This window comes from Lepisosteus platostomus, chromosome 9 (genome assembly GCF_059453375.1).
Source record: "Lepisosteus platostomus isolate fLepPlt1 chromosome 9, fLepPlt1.hap1, whole genome shotgun sequence".
In the NCBI taxonomy this organism is placed as follows: domain Eukaryota; kingdom Metazoa; phylum Chordata; class Actinopteri; order Semionotiformes; family Lepisosteidae; genus Lepisosteus; species Lepisosteus platostomus.
In genome coordinates, this window is record NC_142619.1 from 23752676 (window position 1) to 23775926 (window position 23251).

General features: G+C 35.5%; 1 protein-coding gene across 2 annotated transcripts in view; it reads right to left on the reverse strand.

Moving 5' to 3' along the window:
* The window catches only part of LOC148654652 (protein O-mannosyl-transferase TMTC2-like), a 167296-nt gene that overhangs the window by 95753 nt on the left and 48292 nt on the right, over positions 1-23251 (reverse strand). The gene's annotated exons all lie outside the window — the stretch shown is intronic.

Consider the following 23251-nt stretch of genomic DNA (forward strand, 5'->3'; position numbering starts at 1 on the left):
TCCAACATAGAAAAGACAATACTGTGTCGTTGTGTCAAATTACATTTTTCTTGATAGTATTTACAACACTGAAACACAATATAATGAGTGTTCCAGAACTTTTACAAGTAGGTGTTTATTTTACAAAATCATCTAAACAGAAAGAAAGATCTGTATCATTTACTGCACTCTTGAACTCACTCTTCTACATCATTATACATCTGCACTTTATCCTGTTTCTTCACTTTATCATTATGTCTTCACTATATCATCAACATCACTCTTTTGAACGGCATTAAAGCTTGTGATCAACTTGGTGTTCCTCAAACAGCATTCATTTTTTACATTTTGAAATCGTAAAAATTATCTAAATCCATTTCTGGTTTAGATAATACCACACTTTTAACGAAATGCTAACATACGGTAGAAAGCAAAAAATCACATCTATGCTCCATAATGAACTGTGTACAGCTCAATATTAAAAGCAAGTTAATCCACATCAATCATTTCATGCTCAAATAACAGAATGTCCCTTGCTCAGTCTTTAGTACTGGAGTGCATATAGTAAAGGAAAACAAAGCAGATAAAGATGTTTATGAAAGGGATTACAAAAGGAAAGGAAAATGCAAGGGTAAAAAAGCTAATTACTTTCCAAGACTATGCATACCTACAGTATTAAGAATCTGTTCAATTTCTGTAAATCCAACGTAACAATCCAATCCATAACAACAGATAAAAATAAGGGAATATGCTTTTAATATTTCTAGCAAAAGTCCTCATTTTCCCAGAAACAGCTGAAGTCTGCCTATGTTCTTAAAAACCTATAATACTGTAATGGCTGCAAATTACTCCTATTCATTACTTTTAGCATTACAAAAGCATCAATACATCACTAATAACCAAGAAGCAACTGATTTCGCAATAACTAATAACATGGTTAATAAAAATACTATACTGTACATGTTTAAATTGACAAATTGCTAATGAATATACATTTGTAAGGTATCATTGGCAGCCCCTAAACTAAAGTGTTATTAAATTATCAATGTTAACTCAGGCTTATGTCTTCCCACAGCACACAGAAACTGGAAAAATAAATTATGCAAATAATGCAGAGCACTGAAATATGAAGAAATTAAGATATGGGGCAATCCTCTATTGAAATTTATTCTGTTTGTGGTATGCAGGTTGTGTACAAGAGATGTACGGTTTTCAGGGGTTTGGGGGATTTTACACAGAATAAACGGTGAACACCAAGAAACAATTACATTTAAAAATAATGGTCTTGCCCAGAGATAATACCTAGCAATGGTCCTGTTGTTCTCTAGGTCTTTGCATGATTGTTCTTTAAGGTGAGACTCTTACGTAGAGATGAATTTCCCTGGAAAGCAAGTACACCAACTTGTCTTTCTAGTTTCTTGCTTATTTTCAGGGGGAAAATCAAAGCATAGACTGCCTTCCTTTAAACACCTTTTAACTAATGATGATAAAGAAATGTTACTGCTGCTAACAAAGATTTTCTTCACTAGAGTAGAATGATTCACAGGTTTTGAACTTCTTAGCCACTTTTTAGCAGTTTTCACAACTTCATAAGAAAGAAAAACTGAGATTGCAGTATGGCCTGCTAATCCCGCAGTCAATGCCAGTCCAAATGAATCTATTCCAACTACAGTAGCAGCTTAGTATTTGTCATGGAATTAACATATTTGCATTATCGCATGCCTAATGACCGAGAGCCTGCCTATTCACAGAGCACCAACAATTCATTAATCCTTTGGTTCACACTCAGCCCCTTATTACAACAGCTGAATTCAATATTAGGAATAGCTACTGGAGTGGAAGATTTTGTTACTGTGGTTAGCGGCTCCTTTTTGGACAGCTGGCATAGCATGTCTATGTTGCAAACCTTTCCTGTCCAACGTACATTCCTCTTGAAACCACATTTCTGTGTCTCCTGAAGGACTGCTGTATCCAGTGACTGCTAACAAGAAAAAACAACGATTCTAACTGGCATTGCCAGATCAGATTTATCTAGCACCACACAGAACCAACCACCTCACTCTGTCAGAAGTTTTTTCAGTATGCTGTATAGCATGAAATAAGACATAATTCTTTAATAAGAGGTAGGCTATATGGTCAATGAAATTAACACTTAGAACATTTTTACAATGAAAACATGATTGGTTTCTAAATGACCAAAATCAATGTAGATTCCATCATTTATGAAGTGAAATTATAGTCCCAAAAAATCAGTTTGTACATAACAAAAATATACATTTGTGAACAGCAATCTATAGCTTGTCATTTAAAAAAGTTACCATTTTCAATATATATATTTTATTTAAAACACTGAGATGTTTAAAATTTGTAATTTACTGTAAATGAAAAACACCTATACAGTACACTAAAATATACAACTCATATTTATATTGAGTAAGAAGATTAAAAAGCTAACAATTAGAACCTTAGAACTTTGAACTAACACAGTGGTTTCATCTGTTCATAACTACCAATAAACCTGTGCACCTAATCAGATAATAATGAGCTAATCAGAGAATAAAATGATAATACTACCAATTACAATGTATAACTAAGACCAAAAAAATCCAAATAATATTAAACATCCAATGTAGACATTATACAGTATATTTACATTGGCATTTACATTTTTTACATGTGAAGACGGATGTTTTGGATTTATCATGCTACAAATGTTGTTCTTTTTCCCTCTGTTTGTTTTACTACATGAAACAAACAAAAACAAGCAAATCAGTCATATATCCTGACCAGCCCATATAATGCTGCTCTTCATACTTTACATAGAGAAACATTTTTTCACCACCTTATCCTTTTTCAAGAATGTACTGGGGAAAGCATCATCTCAGCATTTACATTTCATGGTGTGTCAAAATTTCAGAAATGGTATAAAAACAATATTCAAATAACATAAAGTAGCTCAGAAGAAGACAGGAATTCAAAGAGTGGAAATGAGGCTGAAAAGACTTGCAAATCTGAGGTTCACCTCAACAGATTTAAGGAAAGCAAAAGGAGCAGTCTCATATGAAACAATAAAGCACAGTGTGCCACTATAAAAATATAACCATTTCTTCATTATAACCTTTTAAAGAAGCATTTTCCGTTTAAAAAGGATGTCCACCAATTAATGTTTGTTAACAACAATGTCCGATTGCCCGATGTTTGTGAAGGACCATCCATTATCCATAGTATTACCCAAGATTTGTCCTACAGGATATTGCTGCAAACCCAGCAGACACCCGAGCAGATACCCCAGATAGGACAACAGTTAATTGCGGGGCAAACACAAGGACACACAGCCAGCATTTCTTTGGAAGGTGGGAACAAATTGGAGAAGCTGGAGAAAAAGTGCATGTACACAGGGCAAACATACAAACTCCACACAAAAGGCACCAAGTCTTGAATCAAACTGAGGACACAGGATCTGCTCTAACTGCCACACCACTGCGTCACCCACTGATAATTATCCATCCGTTTTCTAACCGTAGCATCTAATTCAGGATCATTGGGGAGCCAGAACCTATCCCAGCAAGCAATGAGCGCAAGGCCGGATACACCCTGGACGGGACAGCTGTCCATTGCAGGGAACACACAGACACAAATATGCAGGCACTCACACTAATGCAATTTTCCAAGAGAAGCCAATTAACCTACCAGTATGTTTTTGGACTGTGGGAGAAAACCGGAGCACCTTAATCCACGCAACCCATACGAACACAGAGTGAACATACAGCACAAACTCCACACAAATTTCACCTCACGTCTTTCACCACTCAGTCAGAACACCGGATAAATAACCCTTTAAAAAGAGAAATGAAGGGAAGAGCCTGAGGAATAGGATCAGAACACAAACCAGTAGTCTAAAAACACATCCTGGAGACAGAAATAATATTTTTCATTTTCAATAACAATGGTTCTAAAAAATATTTATTTGTAACTGTCTTTAATCTCAAAGGAGGATTTTCATTACTTTTTGTAGAAATTCTGTTGTACAAATTGCCATATCTAATTTACTTAAACATAACAGAAACTTAATAGAAAGAACATGAAGTGAATCCTACAGCTAAGTAAACTTTGATTAATACAGCATCATCTACAATGGCAGGCTGATTCTAGTTCCTTTTCACCAAAGCTATGTATCATGATCATGCCGGTGACTGACAGAAATGTAAGTTTGGAAAATGGTGACCATAGTTGACACAGAGAAAACTCAGCAACAGAACAACACAAAGCTCCTGAACAGAAGATACTTTCATAAAGATAAAATTACCAGAATTTCTTAGGTCACTGTTATAAGGGAAACTGTGATCAAACAATATCTTATTTGTACTCTAATCAGACAGCCTAAGAAAATTACTTTAATTAGGATTTGCTGAGGGACAAGCTTTTCCCTAATGAATATGAGAAGCAGCTAACATGCAATACTCGAAAGAATGGGAAAAACAGTGAAGTAGTTGTTCCAGTCACTTGATCTTAATTTCCGCTGAGCAGGGTAATGATAAAAAGAGCTGTAAAGACGCATACTGACAATTTTAAGCACATAAGCCTACATCTCTTCTAACATCAGGCAGCTATGTTGAACATTTTTAATCAGTATCTAATATGTAAAAACAGCACCATTTATTTATACAGTGTAAATTCCTGTCAAAGGAAATGCCCAAAGGCTTATGTATGAATTTATCCCTTATGCTGGTCAAGCAGGATTTATACATAAACAGGAAATAATTTTAGGCAACAGTACTTTAACAGTCATTATCAATGTTTTTCAGACTAAGTAAAATAAGTTTGTCCAGAGATAACAGAAATACAGAGGTAACAAATGTAAATAATATGCATGCACAAAAAGATTTAAGAGAACTGTTTTATTTCACACTGGTATTCTTGGAGGGGACATTATAATTAAAAATATTACAAATGTAAAAAGAGGGGAAAAAAGTTAGATAAACAAGAAGGAATACTGAGGCTAGCTCAATGTCCAGTTAATACATTCTAAATGTGTAATACAAAGATCATCAAAACTGAAGCACACATATTTAATATTTAAATTTGTTGGAGCATTTTGGAGTCTTTTGGAACTATTTTGTGTTTTTTTTAAACTGATAAGCAATGTTCCTTTTTTGATGATTGTATGTGTGTGCATATTCATGCTTTCACCCCAGTGCAATATATTCTATTTACCCAGCTACTTATTTTCTATACACTAAGAATTCCTTACATTTATATAACATTACATACATACTGTAATCCCAAAGGATATCGAAGCTCTAGGGAAGAAACCCACTTTGTCCACCTCTAAAGGACAGCACCCACCTGGAAAGCATGAGGGCGCCTTACGTGTCAGTAATCCCAGTACTCAACGGTTCAGGTGGCAAAATGAGAAATTACTTAAGCAACTGAATGAAAGCAGAATTTTAGGAAGGTGGTATTAAGCTAAGATACTTAATTTCAGAATGACTTAATTTAAGGTTTTAGATTTAGCATACTGTAAATGCCCACATTGATTTGTGGACCTATAGAATATACTGAACTACATGTAGTACAAACAGAAATTGCCTGATAAGGTTTGAAAAACACTCAGTATTGGAACAAGAACAAATTAATAATCAATATCACCACATATGGCACTATAATATATAGTATTTACCTTAGTAAAAAGACAAATGTGATTGTATAATAATTTTTTACTCAGCTTCAGGATTTAAAAGTACAACTTCAGTATATTAGGAATTTGTTCCAAAACCTTGAAATTATCTGGTCAAGACTACATGTATACCAACATAGAGTATACCGTATACCAACAAGTCAATTAAAACAGTATTTTCCTCGTTTTTTTTTCATATAAAGTCTGATTATCTTACACACGTACAGCTGACATTTTTTCAAAAACAATACAATGGAAAAGTTACTTTTTCAGCTTCTATAAGAAGGAAATTACTACTTCATTAAGTGAAAGAAGGGAGCTCTCCTTTGTCTTTTAACTGTACAAACATTTCCGAAGAAGGTGTTGAAATATCGCATTCTAAAGGCAAAGGAAGCTTGGAAAGGAACCAACACAAGACTTCCTTCGCAGACAGATTTAGAATTAACTTCATTCTTCCAGGTACTGCCTTCTCAACAAAGCTCTGCTTTTAAGCTGCAGGTTTATCGCTTTTGCTTTCTTATGGAACCGGTAACTTTTCACTTCCTTGTGCCTTATTTCATCCTGTTTTTTCCTGGAACTAAGTATCAAAGGAAAATCTGTATCTTCTTCTGTGAGAAGGAAGGAAAGGCAACAAGACCAAAATAGGTTCAAGCCCAGTGCATTTCTCCCCCTTGCTGGATTACAACATAGAGCAAAAGCAAAAATCACTTAACTGCACTATGTAATGTTATTGTGCTATTTCAAATTCCACTAAATAAAAGGACTACTGATGAATGTATGATACCACCCTGTATGAATCACAATGTAAGAACTATAATTCACATCATCAAAGGATGTAAAATATCTCACAAATCAAAAGATCAGAAATATTTCAGTTTCCTTTCACAGGGACAACACTCATATCTAAGAAAAGAAAGCAGTCTGAGAAAATGTGTTATTTCCTCTTAAAAAAAAACAATCCTGGGAAACAACAAGGACCTCCTGGCCGAAATTATGCAATTCCTACTTGAAGCACTGTGAAAAAAGGCATACAAAAACCAACATCAATGTTGGAAATGCCAGTTCAGCCCATGTTTTAACAAGACCTTTTTTATGAACCCTTTTTATCTAACTAGGGAGCAAAAAAGGAAACAGTTAATAGAAGTGTGCTTATTAGACTGACACACAACTGAGCGCAAGTAAAACGAAAATCCAGCCTGTTCCTCTACCCACATTATCATTTTTCTGTTTATGGCTACACTCCTTTCAGTTCCATAGCAGTAGCACAAATAAACACATTAAAGTCTTTGTTTCCAACTTTTAAAAGAAAACATATAAACTGTTTATTAACAACCCATCTTAATGTTAAAATATTCCAGTATACACATAAAAAAAATATATATACTGTATATATAAATCTGGAAGGTTATCCAATATTCAGTTCACATTTGGAATTCCATCCTGAATGAACAGCTTTCAGTCCAGGAGCATGCAGCGTCACAGCACTAGTGGACACTGGGCTGTACATAACCTACTGTACTTCAGCAAATGCCACCAGACATTGTGTATTGTTAAAACATGAAGGTGTGTGCTTTACAATAAAACCAGACCACTACAAAGTAATCTAAATACATTTCTGTATCAGTACAATCTATATAAATTTGTAATCTTGAATTTTCCAGAAAGAGTATCAGAAAAAAAGAGGTTCCTTTTATTTGAAACCCCCCACATAAAAAAAAATCCTTGTTTTTAATGGTTTCTCGAGTAGAGAGAGCATCAGTGAACAACATATGAAAGCTTTGGCTACAAAACAAATGCACAATGTTTGGTTAAAACAAGCATGTTTTTGCCTGGGAGGAGAAGATGAAGACTGAATTCAGTTTTGATTGTGATTCTGTCACCATGATGCCACATATATAACATTTTGCTGTTAACCTTATTGCTCACATACAAATATAGAAGTTCTTTTACTTTATCAATGCTCAAATATTAATAGTATGAAGAGCATAAGTACCTAAACATGTACAGCAGACTTAATTTGGAACATTATTCAATGTACCTTAAGCCAACTGCCAACACACTTAAAAGACAAAGTAAGCACTGCTTCACTCCGATCTAATCTACTGGATTTAATTCCCACTAAGAATAACACAAAAAGTAATTAACTTTGGCAGATATGACATTTTCACAAACTCTTAATGTCAGGGTTAGAAACGGGAAGGAAAGTGAAGCTGAAGAGGACACATCTCTAGGATTTATTAGATGACATTTACCAAATATTTCAAATACACAGAAACATGTTGCATTTTGTGAGATTTCTAAAATGGGAGGATAAAGCTTCAGTGCATTGTTCATTAGCTCAATTGACAGCTAACCTCTTGCTACAAGGTTGAGTTTGTTCTTAACTGAGGGCTTTCTCTCCTGAAATCATGCCAGATTACCACACTGTTTGATTGACATGTGAACCCCCATCATTCAATCATAGTCCTTTTCTTGGGCTCTTGTCCACGACGTGAATGCAATAAGAACAAAAATGAGCACAGACAACTTTTAATGAATGCATTTCCCATCATTGACGAGTTTTTCTACTTCAGTCATACAATATTCATCTCCAATCTGAAAACAAAATTAGCCAAGTGATGTCTCACCAAATTAAAAACAGATCTCAGACCCACCTGATTGCAGGGGCAAAATAACACAGCTGAAGCCAAGATATCTGACCTGATTAAATTCCACTGAAAAACGTCCACCAAGGACCTCCTGTATGATACTGTAACTATGGTTCCTTGTGCTCCACTGCTGTGTGCATTCAATATGGCAATGTAAGTCAGTTCTAGAATTGATGTGTTCAGTACTGAAATAGTGCATATACTCAAGGAAAATACATACATAAAAGCCCTTTATTGTATGCTACAGGAAATTAGCAAACCCAAGGCAGATCTTCATCTGACAAACTAAATCCATCCAAAGCGGCAAACTCTGTATTAACTTTAACTCAAAGCTCAGAAGAGTCCCAAAAGAATCATGATCTAGTCTTTATTTCAGGATAATTAGAATAGGATATGATAATGTTACTGCCTTCCTAAAAGCTATGTGGTGTCTGGCATTCTCCTCAGAGCAAATCTGTAGTGCATCCTTTGCACTGCCATACGGTTTATGGGCTAAGACTGACAAATGGTTTGTCTAGTTAATGCTTCCCCTGTCAGGGTACCTCAAGACCCAGGGTACAATTAAATACCTCACCTGCAACAGGAAAGTGAGATTACAATTCAAAGGTTCCAAACGTCAGTCAGCGTTGCTTCTGTACCTTCTTGAAATGACACAAATATTATTTTCTTTTAAAAAGACACACTTTTATCCTTACATTTCTGGAGACACTGGTGTGACCTCATAACATATATACAAACAGCACATTATATGGGATATTTAGATTTTCAGCAAGTTTTGAAAAACAAAAGATTCATTCTTAAATTGCATGTTTATGGATCAGAGTATGTTTTTGAAATGAAAACTGGTTAATGGGTAAAATAAGGTGAATGCATATCAAGCATGAATGCTAAGACTGGGGTGATGCAATATGTGGATAACCACAGGGGTCTTTATTAGGGCTACTAAATTCCACCAATGATATGGAGTCTGGTATAGTTAGTCAGCCAGGCAAATTTGCAAGTGATTCCAATTCAGGAGGATTAACAAACATTATATAAGCTATATGAGAAATCCAAAGAGTTTTAAAGAAATGAGAAAATACCCAGCAAATGGCAATTAATAAGGTAAGAACTGAGTGTTAAACAAATGAAAGAAACAAGCCATAATTATAAAAAAGTAATCACTTAGTTTGAAGAAGATACCTAAAATGACTTAAGTGTGCATTTTGACAAATTATACTCAATGTGTGGATACAATACAAAATAGGTTAATTGCATGCTGAAAAGAGAATAAAGAAAACACAAAATTTCAGCCGTGGAGCCATCTTCAGGTCTGAAAGCTACCCACCTGAGCTACAATACAAAATGCAAACAGAATGTGCAAAATGTAAATAAATCTTCAATAGTAAGACCTCATTTAGATTATTATATAAATTCTAATTGAGGCAGAATGGAATTGTGGTTTGCACTGCATAGACCTGGTGGCTAAACCTGTTAGTCGTACAGGTTTTATAGGACTTGATTGTACTTGATGTAGGTTTTGATTATGGAATGGAATGCCTTTAATGTTTAAGTCTGCCTATTCTCCCCAAGGTGCTCCAGCTTCCTCCTAACATCAGAAGACATGCTGGCTAGGTTAATTAGTGTCTCTAAAATGTCCCCTTGTTGGACTGGTGTCCCTTCCTGAGTGCAGTCCTGCTTTGGACCCTGTGCTCAGGCATAGGTGCAGAGTCACCATGACCCTTACTGGGAATAATTTAGCCTTCTGATAATGCATTAAGAAATGTAAAATTTTAGTCTCCATGATTATAAAAAAAAATTGCTACTTCAGTAGTACCGCAGCTTAAACGCACACCCTACCACTGACAGGCTACACTGAACTAAACAACTGAATCGCTTTAGTCTTCAACAGAGAACACTACAAGGAAACCTTATTAAAGTATTCAAAGTCCTAAAAAAACACTGATTCCACCTGCTGCATTTCTTAAGAATCAACATTGAACTACTATCTAGAGGATACAGGATGAGACTATAGGGAGACAGTAACTCAAAACGGGAGGTACATTTTTTCATGAGAGGTTGGTAACTAACTACCCTGAATTCTTTCAAGAAGCAGCTGGTTAAGAGCCTCAGCTCAATTATCTACTAGCAACCAAATAAGCTACATGGGCTGAATAGCCTGCTCTCATTTATTTGTAACATGTCTTCTGCTTATATGACGTCACATTGATTCTCCTTCTCTTTTTATTATTTACTTTTCTAAATTCCATTCAAATCGATCTCTACATTGGCTAAAAAGGGACCCCAAAATATTTTTGCACTTTTAGATTTAAACAATGTCATGATAGAGAAAGTTCACATTTAGAATAATACATCGCCACACATGATATACACAGTCATATTCTGTATGTCTCAGGTGTGATATAGTGATCATGATCTGCTGCTTTCTCCTTAACCTCCATATAAATATTAACATTACCAATGACAAGACCCACATCTGAAACACAGACAGGATGATATTCTGACTGATTACTACACTGCATAAATCTGTCATCATTTGCATTCAAGACACTTGAATGAATGATGTGACATGTAATTTGCTCTCAAATCAAGTGGTTTGTGTAAAACAGGGTCAACAGGTCTCCCTGCTGTACCTCTGGTGCATCCCAAGAGAATCCAGTGCTCAGGCACAGAGGAATACTTCAGGTTACTAGTCTTGACCCTCTTCTTTAAAAGATTTGGGGGAGGGGGCTTTCCTCAATTGACATTTAAACCTTTGATATAACAAGAGTCTGCAAGCCGCTGCATGTCAAGACACGCTTTAGATTCTGTCAAATGAACATGGTTGTAGTACACAATACAGTCTTCTTAAAACAAATATTAGATTTCCAACATTATACAACTTTTAAAAAGAATTGCATTAATGGAAACGAAATCAATGTTTATATATACCAAAGTGTTTCATCAATTCCACGTATTGAAATTTGAATCCACTTAATTTTAGGCAAAACTGTCTGGATTCACTGCAGCTAAACTACCACAGTATTGCAACAAAGTGAAAAAACATTATTTTCTATTACTTTGCAAAGGGTGAGTTAATGTTTATTCACGAAAAAGTGTGGAAATACAGAAATGACAAACAACCTCGATAACAACACAGACACGTGGAACAACAAAGACAAAAAAATATATACAGAAATGACAAACAGCTTCAATAACAACACAGACACGTGGAACAACAAAGACAAAAAAAGACTATCTGGTAGCAAACAAGAAACACTTGGAGGATAAAAGCAGGTAATAAAGTTAAAACATTTCAGCTGAAAGCAAAGAACAACCTGGAGGGTTGCCAATATTCCTCCTTGAACTTCAGATCACAGAACAGAGCTGATCAGAAGTTCAGAACTACAATAAAAGGTGCTAACCATACTCATGAGCCTGGAAATACTCATGATTAATGGAACTACTTTTTTATTCCTTATCAAATCACAAATTGCACATTAATACAGTACATATTTTTGATTGTATATTTCTTTAAAAAGATTAATTGCTAGAGATTAATTGCTAAAGTTTGTTATCTGAGTATCAATTTAGTTTCACTTTATGTATGTATGTTTTTAGAAAAATCATTTATATGGATTTTGGATACTTATTAAATGTTTTTGGCCTAATTTCATTCATTTCAATCAACTGATCATTCATGACTGACCATCCGTAAGGCACTCAAGTTACATTGATTCTTGCATTAGTAATATATTTCATTAGCAAGAGATGATTTGGCACAGATGAGGCCACGATTGAACCTGCAGAATATTACATGTTTGATGAAACTGAAGATATAAAACCCCCGTTTTTCAAGAGAACAATGTATTTGTGCTGTTGGCATTTTGGAGACTGAACTAAGTATGCACACTGTTGCTCACCATCCTAGATGCAAGATGTTACAAACAAACATAGCCCATCAATGGCATCCCACTATCAGCTGCATGGTCTATTTGGCCATGAGCATCTCTAGCTTGAAGGAATACAAAATAATTTTTAAAACAGGATTAAGCTCAGCTTCTTGCAAACACAGGTAAAGTCAAAGCATAGCACTGCAATCATCATATACAGAATTAGCCCCACTACTTAAACAGTTAAAATATACTTACACTGTAGGTCTCTTGTAGCTCAGCTTTCAATTAGCTTTCTAATATTGAGAGCTGATAGTTTAATCATAACTACATTCTATCAAAGCTGTTCTTACAAATATATTGTACAATTATGCTAAATTAAAAGAAGACTCAGAAAAATTAAGACTTTAAAATTAAGCCATGTATTGTTTATTAAAAGAATTATATCTGTAATGGATATCGTAGCTGATGAAACACGTAACTACTTAAAAGTTCAAAGTGATTTCATTAACTTGTTTTTGAACTCCTCTTTGCATGAGATATTTGAAAAATCTTTTGTAGAGTTTTTTTTCTGTAGGAAAAACTAAACATAAAAAACTTGTTATTCGGTGAAAAATAAAACTAAGGTACCTTTTGTTTAGATAATTTTATGACATTGTTTTACAGCTTGAAGCCTTTATCATATCAGGATAACAGTTATTAAAGTGGTTATTAAAATTAACCGAAGCAGTTCACATTGTGCAATTTATCAAACAAGGATTCACAATAAGAAATCAATTCAAATTATACTGCTAGATGAACTCTGTGTAAAGCTCAATATGAATTCCAAACCACATCACTTCTAACAGGCTTTTTCTTGATACTATATAGATATATAGAATGTATAATTCATATGAATGTCAGAAAGAGCTTTGAAACAGTCACTTTCTTTGAGGCCAGGGATCAAATGGCAGCACATCCTTTAAAGTCTACAACTGTATGTGTCATTTGCTTCCATGGTATACTGTAGTAAGACCAATAAGTCTATAAGTCAATAAGATTTTTTATCTCTGGGGTTAACGGAGATTATCTTTGATGGTTAATTAAATTATGAATTTAATGGGGACTGAATGAATTATTTTACATTCACATTGCAGTTTTGTTATGATATAAGGAACAAAGTTCAAACTTTTTGGTCAGACATTTGCTGCATTTGCTGTTAGTACACTTTAGAGTAAGGTTCTGCATTGTGGAACTAACTACATAAGGGCTAGCAGAAAAAGTATTATGAATTTAAAACAAAATCTAAAACTACTTTACTAGTGCTGTTCATGAGAACACAATTCACAAAAATTAAGGAAATAATACTCAAGTAACAGCAGATCTTCATAACAAGTTGTCATGACTTTCAATCACACCACGAAAAACCAAAGGTAAAATCAGATTGTTTTGATTAATCACCATGAACTACATAGTTTATATGTATATATTTTGAAATACAGACACTGTTGCTTAAGTGTTATTCAATGATCTTGTCAAACCATTACTTTCATTATTATGAGGTAAATGGCAACATGTAGAAGTGCAAATTTGCATTATGCAAAACCTAGGTTGTTTTTTTTAACCTGTCTACTTGTGCTTGTACACTCTACACTGAAAAGGTTAGCCTCACTTAATTTCCCAAATTATTTCTTAAAATAAAGTTACATAAAATGTAAAAAAGCGTGTTGACATTTATTTACTAGTTTATTACATTTAGGACAATTTAACTTCCAGCCAAACATTTTGCCCTGGGTTGTCAGAGATGTGATACAATCATGACAGGATTAGATCAACAGATGTCTTCCATACAACCAAAGACCTTATTAGTTTCCCATTAGGGGAGTAGAACTTAATTGAAGGCATATGTTTAAGACCCCTGACCACAGAGCCGATTGGCTGCACACATAGTGCAATGCCGTCTTAAGGCTGTGAGTTTCAGTGTTTTATACCATATCACAGCAAACCAAGTACAACTTCCTTTTTTTAATCAGATAAACCAAATTCTAATTCATTGTTTATTCTCAAATAATCAGAGTAAATGACAAGCTGTGATTTGCAAAATAAACAAAGCAGTAACAGCTGTAGACATTTTCATTTACTTCAGAGTATGTTAATAGGGTATGAAATTAGGAAAAGGGGGAAAAAACCCAAATTACAGATCAGCCAGGCACAACTGTGATAACTGTACTGCCGAGAGTTTTGCCATTTTTAACTGGGCATGACTTCAATCAGTTACACATTCTTATGTTTTACCACTCACTTCCTTCAAATAAAGTGCAATTTTAAATTCACTGTTTGTTAGCCTATGATTGATTGTTGGCAAACACTTTCACAAACTACAGCAAATCTAACACTTACCACCTAGAACACTGTGGTTCTACATAGCGCTACAAGAGCCTTAAGTAAGACAGGTGTAGTATAAGGCATAACCCAGGCCATCATATCAATGTAAAGACAGAAGTTGATCACTAACAAAAATCCTATTTAAAGCTACTGCTGGTCTTGCGTGCCGTGATCCTACTCTCATTAACATAACCAAAACCTCAGCAAACCACTTAAACTAGTTTTTCAGACTTTTGTCTTCCACATGGCCCCAATTCACATTCATGCAGAATCATCAAAAGGGATATTTGTATTTCCTTCTCATCATAAACAATTAGAAATGTTTATGATTTGCAAAACCTTCTCGTGTGAATGAAAAACAAAAGCAACAAAAATGCACTGATTTACTGCACTGATTTTCCTCATTAAAGACAACAAAAAAGTTTTATAATTGCAAATTAAAATACTGCACTTAAATCCCTTTGCTTATACAAATATATAAACATTTGCATAAAATCAATAAATACATACATAAATAAACACGTTTAAGATAGCTGTCCTACAATATAGACAAGTAATAGGTTTATTCCATGAAAAAAAGAAGAAAGAACACAACATTTTGGCCGTAGAGCCTTCTAAGGCTCCACGGCCGAAACGTTGTGTTTTCTTCTTTTTTTCAGCATGGAATAAACCTATTACTTGTTCCTTTGCAGCCTATGCATGCTGACGCAGCTACCCACCTGAACTACTACAAAATAGACAATGGGTTCCATTAATATTTATGAAACACACATAAGACTTATAGTATAAAGGGACAGTTGAAAATAAAAAATAAACTTTTTTAAAATAAAACTTCTTTATATCATAGACATCCCAGCCATACTGCACACATGCATAAAAACATATTATAATGTTAAAGGCTGTCTGAAATGACACAGAAATCACGGAAATCCCAACCAGTATAACCAGGGATGCCCCAAGCATTGGCATCCAGTTAGATGGGGTCCAGTTATGTTCTATAGATTTCAAGGCGACCAAGGTTTTCTCAGCTTGCTGTTCAACACAACCCCCGGGAAACCTATGAGTCTGCAGTGTTACTAGCAAAATCTATTCAACATATCTGACACTCCAGCCTTGCGTCCTGAAACACAGAGGATGTTGACTGTGCATGATTATTTTGAAGATTTCTGGATTAAAAACCAAATTTCCTGGTGTAATATCATAGGACTGGAACTCACTAATTCACAACTGATTATTCCAAAAATAAAAATGTTGATTCAACATTAAAAAATAGTAACAGACATTTGTTTGCTCGTGGAAAATGCCCTTTAATAATCTAAACTCTGTAAACAAAGTTAACATTTATTTAGACCACTATAGAAAACTGCAAGTAAAGGATGTTATTTCAAATAACAGTATAACTCTTCTCATACTGTAAAAAATCACATTTAAGACTAAAGAAGAAACATCAAAAGGGCACACTTGTTCTGGATCAATATCCTTCTACCAACAGCTTCTGTGTTTTTATACAGTAGCAAGAGTGAACCAAGAAGGAATCCCCAAAGAGAAACAACAAAATCACACAGCAATGATCAGTTCAAATCAACTGAAATGCTGACAATGCCTGGATTTGTTTCTGAGATATTTTTATACAGTATAGCAGTGCTCTACATTAAGGATGCTTTGAGCGGTCACAGAATTCCCCTGACATGTTTTAAAGTTTAACTGTTTAAAAATACACAGAAACAACTCACATTCAATTGTTTTAGAAGACTAACTTACTGTACTTTGCTGTACCATATTTTATCTCAGAGCTAAATAAAGAAAATGCATGCAACACTAGTATGTTTTGTAACCATAGTGGAACCCAAAAAAGTTTAATATGGTTTTAGGCATGTCTAAAATGAAGTTAATAAACTGCAGTTCTAAAAAGGAGGATTAAGCTATGATGCCGTGCTACAGCATGGCCAGACTTCAACCCAGAACCGAGGTTACTCTGAGGACTGATCCCTTTAACACAATGCAGCCCACCTCCAATTAAGATTGCAGCCTGGATTCAGGATTAGATCCCATTAGTACAACCAGCCCCAGGAGACGATGTTCACCAGCCAAACTCTCTGAACAACAAACTACAGAGGTACAACAATTCAGCAGTGACCCAGTAGTGCTTGTATCTGTTTTCTGAGCTGTGACACTACAGTGTGTTTATTATATTTTATAGAAAAACTTGCCCTAACATATTGAAAGTCTTCCAAACATTGTTGAGTTATGTACTATTCTCTGTCAATCCAAAATATGTTCTTATTCTTTGGTGCGATTTGAATAATATTTATTTGGGACAAGTTTAGTACTTTGAAAAAAGCCCAATCTCTTCACAAAATCAATTAACAATGGAAAGCAAAATTCTTACTTAACCTAACCTAAATACATAACAGCAAAATATGTACACAAGTGAAATCCATTAAAAATTCAAAATGGGAGGCAAAGATAAGAGTTTTGTTTGAATAATTCTCACACATTACTTCTTGTCCATGAAGCGAAGGCCTGAAGAGATCAATCAGTTCTTTCAAATATGATGTTCCTTGATTAACCTACTTGCTGTACTATGCAAAGAGATTCTTCATCTTGAGTTGCTACCTGCTGATATCAAAGAGCCTTCTTGGAATAAATAACCATGATGTTAACATGTTAGAGAACGCAAGGCAAATAAGATTTTTTGGGAGAAGCTTCTTCTACAAAGGAGGTTTGCTCAAGCAGCACCAGGAAATCAGCATTTCCCATTGTCAAACCTAATCCTTTGATGTTCTCACAAAGTATATTTCCTGATTAGTAACAGAGCAACAGGGGGTCCATATGCCAAGGGCACCATATTCACAAGCAGAAGAGACTTGAGAGAATTTACTGATCTTTTTGTGCATCTAAGTGAGAGTAATTAGGAATCCCAAATCCTTGGAGAAACTATAATTCAGGATATATAGACCATTTTTTGCATTATATATGTTACGCTCACCAATCTGGAATTACCAATCATTTCTATGTTTCAATTCACATTCACAAGAGCAACCCAACCCAACCCTCTCTAGACATTATTTTCTTGGCACTTTCCAAAAATCATGGAGTTTTACAGGAGAGTTGGGAACAAACACAGTCATCACTGGAAAAGTAATCCCAGCCATTAATCCCAGTCCCACCTACAGCTATCTTTGCCAGGTCTTTGCCATTGCTTAAAAAGTTCCTGCCATAGTTAGCTAGTGAAATAGCCCAGGCTCAAACTTACAAAATCAGTGTCACAAAGCTCAACACCTGTGTGAAATAAGCACCTTTATTGGTTGTGTCATGCACAAGCCAAGTCATTCAGGATTTTGCTGTAAAAGCATAAGTCACTATTGGTATATCAAGTTCAGGAGTAATCCTTGAAACATATCAAATACAACTAGGATTACTTCACTGTAGATTTTAAAAAAGATAAATGTGACTACACAGAATTCTTTACAGCAGTGGTTCTCAAACTGTGGTACATGTACCAGGAGTGGTACGCAGAGCGCCGCCAGCTGGTACGCCATATGACCCTGGATCTTTGTTGTGTGCGCTGAAAAATCGGGACCGGTTTTCATATTTTCTATTTTAATACGTGTCGAATACGCAGCCTAGTACTACAATACAGCGCGCTAATACTTGAGTGGACACAGAGCTACAATGTAATTCTATACCACTCTATAGGAATGTGTGCTACGAAGTGACAAATTGTATTTAAAAAAAGCTATCTCCAGCAAATAGGGAGATAGGAGAATGTGCATGATTTTGGAACAAAACCAATGTTGTAAAAACAGGAATGCTTAGAAATGTGTGCTACGAACTCTGGCAATCTTGTGAGCACAGGAAAGCGTGATCAATAACAGAAAAATATTTAAGAACTGTTCTAGGTTAATTTGAGAAAAATGCACCGAGCGTCTCTGTGTTTCGCTCCCATGCGTATTAAATAAAAACTTCTTTTAACTTCTGAGACAGCCTCCTGAAACAGAAATGGGGAAAAATGCAAGCTTGCGGATTGCTAAAGCAGGTAAGCCCCACACTATTTTTGAAGAACATTATTTACCGTTGGCAAAAGAGCTGACGAGTATTATGTGTGAATAAAAAGCTGCTAAACAGCTCGACCTGCTGCCCCCTCTGAAAGACACAGTCACTTATAGAATTATTGAAATGGCGGATGATATTAAAAGTACGCTGATAGAGCGCGTTAAGATGAGCAGATGCTTTTCACTGCAATTAGATAAGTCTTTTGTCGATTTGGCCAATTTGGTCGTTTTCATTAGATACGAGTTTGAAGGTACGTCCCATGAGTACTTTCTGTTCCGTAAGCCGCTACCCACAGGAACTACAGGAGAGCACATGTTTCAGCTTCTGAATGAATTTATCGAAGAGAATGGCAGACTGGATAAAATGCGTCGGAGTTTGTACAGACGGTGCTAGAGCGATGACAAGCCGACACAGCAGTGTAGTTGCACGAATTAGAGAGGGTGCTCCAGAAATGAATGGACGCATTGCAACATCCACCGCGAGACCTTTGCCATCAAGAAAATGCCTGACAATTTAAAATCTGTTAGACTCTTGTGAATCGTATCAAGGCTCAAAAAATGAATTCACATCTGCTTTGCTCGACTAAACAGGCTCACCCCTCTCACTGAAATGGTGCTTTTTTATTGTTTATTTTTAGTTGTTGTTCCTGTTTTTTTTCTGTAAAGCGCTTTGAGAAGCCACCTTTAAAGCCGCTATATCAAATAAAGTTTATTATTATAATACTTATTATATGTGTATGTGAGTGTGTGCGCGCACGCACGCTCATGTTGGTCATTGAGAATTTCTGGGGTTCCTATGAGAAGATGACTTTTAGGTAGTACTTGGATGCTTTGGTTTGATCAAGGGTGGTACTTGGTCCAAAAAGTTTTAGAACCACTGCTTTACAGTATGTAAACTCTGTACATGAATAAGACAAAAATGTACATCTCTGCTACAATATTTGTGAATGGAAGTATGTAAGTTTTACGTTTTAAACATCAGCTATGTAACTAGATCTGCAGGATGAATACATCTCATGTGACAAATGTACAGTGTAGATACTGCAACAAATACAAATACAAAAGGATCTGATCTGTCCTTCAGTTTTCCATACAGTTAACACATCCTTCCATTTTCTAACTCCTTCGTTCAATACAGGGGAGCCAAAAAATGGACACAGGCATGATACACCCAGGACGTGACATCAGTCCATAGCAGGACACACATACATTCCCAAAAGCCAGTTAACCAATCTGTAGGTCTTTGGACTATGGGAGGAGACCTGATAACCCAGAGGAAACCCATGTGAACACTGGGAGAACATACAAACTCCATGCAGACAGCACCTCAGGTCTGGATTTGAACCCAGGGCCCAAGCCCTGTGAGGCAGTAATTCTAACAACTGTGCCACTGTTCCACCCTACTGCCCACCATACAGTTAATTAAAAACGCATTTAAGCAAACCTGAACTAGCTCAACTGAAAAGTTCACTTTTCTGGAAAAGCACAGGGTATTCTCTATCAATTCAACAGAATGCCATTACTGACAACCCAGGAGCAGAGCTTTATAAATCTAGTCTGTATCTTTATAAAAAATGCCACATTTGGATGTCGCATCGAACAACTTTTCTTTTTTTATGGGTACAGCCTCACAATAATCATTTCATATACATATACAGTATATAGATTTATAGGAGCACTGTATTCCATACTAAAATAAAGAGCTAGGGGTGTATATTATGTTACAAAACAGAAGACGTGGTTCATGAGGCTTCCCACTCTTTTTTCACTCTTTATATGGCAAAAACATAACTCTGCATGCTACGATAGCGGAGATAATGACAAGCTAAACCCAAAATCAAAGCAGTTGGCACTGATCTTTATCAGCTCAACCTTGTTGATTTGCTTTTTTAGTAAAATATGGGGCATGATTTACAGCCCTGTGATCTAATGGTCTTATAAATAAACAGCCAGTCTCAATATTTTTACACCATTTACCACTATTTACCACTTCCATCAAAACAAAACATTTTAGCATCAGCACATCATAGAATTTAAGAATGTATTAAATTTGTATCAGAGATCATAGGCATTTCTGATTTTGCATATAATGTAACTATAATTTTTAGATAACTTTACAAAGATACTAATTAAACCAGTTCTAAGATACTGTCACATTAAATTATGAAAAGGTTTTTTTTTCCTAAAGGCTTTCCTGAAGATTGATAAATTATTCAGATTAGGAATTTCTTTGCTCTAAAAAATTCAAATGGCATAACCTCTCGTATACAGGTTTTACTTGTATTTTTAAAGCATTACAATGCACAAAATGCAAGCAGACGCTTTGATAACTCAATACACTTGCTTTTTTTGCAATCTCGCTTTTGAGTAAAATAAATGAACAAAAGAAAGGGCAGACATCACATTTTTCAGATATTTGCAGTGACAGATTGTAGGTAGAGGGTACAGATGAGGGTGGAGACAGGCCGGGTGACCCCCCGCGTTGAGCACAATAGGAGTAGTGCAATTTCACAGCCAGGATCTGTGAATACGAGACACAAAGAGCTGTGGTTCTGCAGAAGAGCCAGCAAAGACCAAGAGGACAAGAGCCCAGCCCTTGTCATACGCACACTGATGTGAAACCACTGAGACAGAGCCATGTGTGGTCAATTAGCACACCCCAGCAAGCAGAGCAGAAGCACAACCTCTTTAGGAGAATGGGAACTTCCCACTCCCGGGCCCTGACTGGAATAAAAGGCACAGAAGGAAAGAAAAGCTTTAACATGATGTGCAAGTAAGCACTGGAAGAGAAAAGTGGCACCTTTGTTTCTGCTACTGCCCTGTATGGGGGTCTTCATTCACGATCACTCTATATGAGTAAAAAGCGTTTGCTAATGACATGCAGTGACAGATCAAAATCCCTAAGTCACCTCGTTAAATTAATAATAACAAATCGCCTAAAATTAAAAACTATTTAGCTAATCTTGAACACACACACTTCTTCAACATAAATGAATAGCCTATACAACAACAGCAATAATAATAAACATCCTGAAATGCACCATAAATTATCAATCAGACATACTAAATTAACTTGAAATTGAAAAAGAAAAAAAATGAACAACTGAAAAATCAGGAAAGTGGAATAGAAAACGTTAAGTGTTATTTAAAATCGGAAATTCTTCAATAGCAGATGCTTAATGATCAGACATGTCTTAAAGCTTTGCTATAGCATACAGGGAGCAAGTATGAAAGTCAACATCATCTGCAAAGCCGTTATCATTCTTAGGGGCACAGTTAACAGATAAGGGGGAGGAGATCTGATATCTGTACATGTTTAAAGAATCTGTGATGTTGTCCTTACTCAATATCGAGGGGGTGGCGATTTCCAATGGACATTTTTCCAATAACCTAAACATTCTCAGTCCTCACAGACAAGCTAGTTGTTGAAGACCCAGAATAGTATTTAACCAGCTATTGAAATTTATGTTTGATTTATATTTCACTTAAGTTGACATATCTGCCATCTTTAAAATGTTAATACAATAAATAAAACTTTAATATAATTGCAGAAAACATACAAATGGATTTTAAAAGCTCTTCCACTGTGCACGCGAGTCTCCAGAGAATGCACTAAAGTGGGCAACCTCACATTCTTCAATTCACATTCACCAAAGGAATAAGGGTCAACATCATTACTCCTTTCTAAAAGAGTAAAGGGACTGCCAAGATCCCCTTTTGCAGTGTACATACTGTATGGCTGCACAATGAAATCTGGGTTAACAAGCACACAGTGTCCCTTCTATCAGGAACTCTTAAGTGTGAGCTGCTGATCAGCATAAATGATAACCTCTGCTGGATGTGTGAGCTGTACAATGGCTTTTGGTCTGCTAGTATGTACAAAAATAGGATTTCAGATTAGTAGTATCCTCCCACCACCTCAATGCCTACACATAATAACCATTTAAAGGAGTTTATACTGTCTCTTAATTTTGGTTACATCACTCACATGTAAAACATTGACATAATGAATAAAGAGAATCACAATTTCAGATTCATGTGTAATAATACATACTAATAAAAATATATTGTGATAGATAATAAACAGCAAGTGCATGATTCTGCTACCCAAATGAAAAAGTGTGGATACTCCAGGCTGTGTTGCGAAAGAAGTGCAGCTTTTGTTTACCTTGTTATTCTGCCTGGAATAAAGTAACATCCCAGATTTCATGCTTTCTTTATATTGCTTTTGCTCATTTATTTTTTTGTTGTTGTTTCCTGGTGGTGGAGCAAATTCAAATTCTATTCTGACTGCTGAAATAAAATCCAAGTAAATGTAAATGCATGATAAGAACATTATATAAGGCACACTATGTGAGTTGAACAATTGTCACTCAACACGAAACAGTGGGACACAAAAAAACACTAGGGATTCCTAAATATATAATGGTTCTATTGTGAATGAATGGCTTTGAAAGGCATTTTATGCAGTCCTTACTCCAAATTTGTGGAAAAAAATCTGCACAAAGCTGCAGATACCCTATAATTTCTCTAAAACAAAGAGGGAACAGATGTAAAATTGTGAAAGCTAAGAATGGAAGTTCTGTATTTGACATCTGGACAGTTCAAAAAGCAGGCTTTTCTTCTAGTAAAGCAGATTTTTATATTAAACTAAAT